Genomic DNA, 2,769 nt, shown 5'->3' with positions numbered 1-2,769 from the left:
CAATGTGTTATTTTTTGGTTGAACAAATGCTGTGTTTCTGAAAAATATTCTATTAATTGTTTTCATATGAGTTATGTACTTTATATGTTTCTGAGAAATCTTATTAACTATGTTTTCAAATGTATACTAATAAATGTCAATCTCTTTAATTTACTGAAAATACAGTAAAATATTGCAACTCTGAGCTGTCAAATCAACCTTGTAACTGTGAATTTAAGATTTGTACATTCTGTCAATATTACCAGGTGCATAGAAATTTAGGCAGTTTTCATACTAGTATATTTTATTTGTATATAGTATTATAATTGTTTCAGCATAACTTCTTATTCATAATAGTAAAAACTTAATAGTTTTAGCAATTTAATTAGGTAGCAAATAAGTCTAGCAAATGATATAAAATATTCTGATGAGAAAGTATTTTAAACTTTGTTGGAAAATATAAAAGCAGAGTGAAGTAAAATGTAAACTATGACAAGGGAGCTAAAAGGGGTGAGGAACAAAGGATAGAGGTCTCAGTGAATGAGGATATCATCGATTCATGTATACTTACACTACCTAATATGCTTTAGATCCTTTCTGGAAGTGTTCAAAAGTGTTAGTAAATAGTGGGTGGTAATACAGGAATAATTCTCCACTCATTAAGTTATCAGTAATTATTTTCCATAAAAGTGAAGATATAGTTCAGCCACCTTTTTGCAATGGTTAAAAATTTTAAGGCATGTCATGTATGTTTATGAGACTGGACATGGGTATTTGGGATCAGAGAGTTCATATGGATTTGAAGCACAGTGTATGGGTGTTTATATTTAACATCCTCATGAAATAATTTGAAATGGCCTCATATATTTGGTATTATCATCTTGGGGCTCCATTTTGCTTGTTACAGGTATTCTTTGCACATGCTTAGACTTCCAATACACATTAAGAAAGAAAAATATAACAGTATTTTGTTTAATTAAAAGGGAGATAAAGTCCAGTCTTCATCTGTTTTTTTCATGTTAATTGTTGTTTTCACAGCACAGCAGAGATTAATGTAATTTCATAATCCTTATTACCTCATTTGATCACTTCTCCCAACATCCTTCCAATTGTACAAGTGACAGAAGTTGGCACGGAAACAGGGTCCTGCATAAGCTTATGCACCCGATAACGGTGCATAATGATAATGGAGCCTCTCTATTTTGAAGGCCTAATGTGTGCCACCACCTGTCCTGGGCACTGTTGGAAATTTGAAAATCTCACAATTCTAGAGGACAAGGATATTTAAACAATTTTCTTTTTTTTTAAAGAGCTTTTGGGTGTTTTTTTTTTTAACATCTTATTTATTTTTTCATTTATTTTTTCACACGCCAGAGAGAGGCAAAGACATAAGCAGAGGGAGAAGCAGGCTCCATGCAGGGAGCCGGATGCAGTAGTCAATCCCAGGACTCCAGGATCACACCCTGAGCAGAAGACAGACGTTTAACTGCTGAGCTACGCAGGCGGCCTGTAATTACACAATTTTCAAAATGTAATGTTAAATTTTAAACACGTATTCAAAAGACTATATTCTGGAAAGAGTAAAGGTAAAAGGAAGTAGACTAGATCAGAAGGTTAAGAGTGGGGGGACATTTGGGCACTAAGAGGTTGTTGTTTCCTGGGGGAGGGGGGAATGGAGTGTTCTGTATTTTTACTATGGTAGTACAAGTATGAATTTATGAAAACCCACAGAACTATACTTACAATGGCCAGTTTTACTTTTAAAATGAATTATTAGAAAACAAGGCAACAAATACATGAACTAAAGGGAAATTTAGACTCACCTACACCTTGATGTTTAGGTGAACAATGACAGTCCTTCCCACCTCCTAAAGACTTGTGACCCATCAGGCCTTTCTTGCAACTCATCTGAAGTTAGAAAACACTCCAGGGTCACACCTGTCCACACCTTAGTCACATTACCTGAAGGAAACGAAAGGGAACCAGCAAAGTGTCTCTAGGCTTACACTGTGTTCCTGGGGCCAGAACTCTCGGGAATTCTGTGGCTTACAATGCAAAAGCAATTCCGGAGCATTCTCAAGGAGATCCCCCAGGGGTGGGGGGGCGGGGGGAGGGGGATTCGGCCTGGTGGTGGGTACACACATTCGGTCCTGTCTGAGGCCATCTGCAGCTCCACGCGGACCACCTGACCTCTCCGGGTCGGAGCCAACTCTGACCTGCACCGCGGAAAATCTTCGCTGCCGACGGACCCCGGAAGCGCTCCGCTTGTCATTCCTCCGCAGCAGCTCCACGTGGCTGCAATGAGACTCCGGAGGACAGTGTGACAGGTGACGCGCATCCTTCCTGCAGGGCGACGGCTCCCGCGGGACCTCAGCAACCTGCCAGCCAGGCAGCTTGGACTTCCATCCGCCCCAGCCCGGACCCCTACCACGTGCGCCACGTGCTCAGCAGGACGCGACGCCCACAGCCATGCGCATGCGCGCCCCGCCCACTGCGCCCTCGCTCCCGCACTGAGCTGGGCGGTGTCGCGCACGCGCAGTCGACCCCCGGGGCTTTCTCGCTTCCGAGCTCCCCAACAGCTCCGGGGAGAATCTGCAGAACCCTTCCCGCCGCACGCCGTGCTCGTGCTCGCTCCCGACCCTGAGCCCCCGCGGCTCCCACGGTGGAAATGCATTTTGTGCGCTGTCCAGTGTGCTCCCGGCAGGCAGCGCGGGCGCAGTCACGGCGGAGGCGGGCGTGCGCGGGCCCAGGCTCGTGCCGCCGGGCGCTCCTCTCCGGGAGCTTCGGGGG

The 2,769-nt window shown here is 44.2% G+C and overlaps 1 long non-coding RNA gene across 1 annotated transcript; it reads right to left on the bottom strand.

Annotated features, from left to right (window-relative positions):
- Positions 1–265: 265 nt before the first annotated feature.
- On the bottom strand, positions 266–2,769 carry LOC140593984 (uncharacterized). Its single transcript, XR_011994523.1, has 2 exons — positions 1,803–2,769; positions 266–1,486 (listed from the first exon to the last, which is right to left on the bottom strand). It is a non-coding gene; the product is annotated as an uncharacterized lncRNA (long non-coding RNA).

This window comes from Vulpes vulpes, chromosome 9, assembly GCF_048418805.1.
Source record: "Vulpes vulpes isolate BD-2025 chromosome 9, VulVul3, whole genome shotgun sequence".
Lineage (NCBI taxonomy): Eukaryota > Metazoa > Chordata > Mammalia > Carnivora > Canidae > Vulpes > Vulpes vulpes.
The sequence above is the reverse complement of the archived record's forward strand: the minus strand, read 5'-3'. Positions and strand labels throughout refer to the sequence as shown.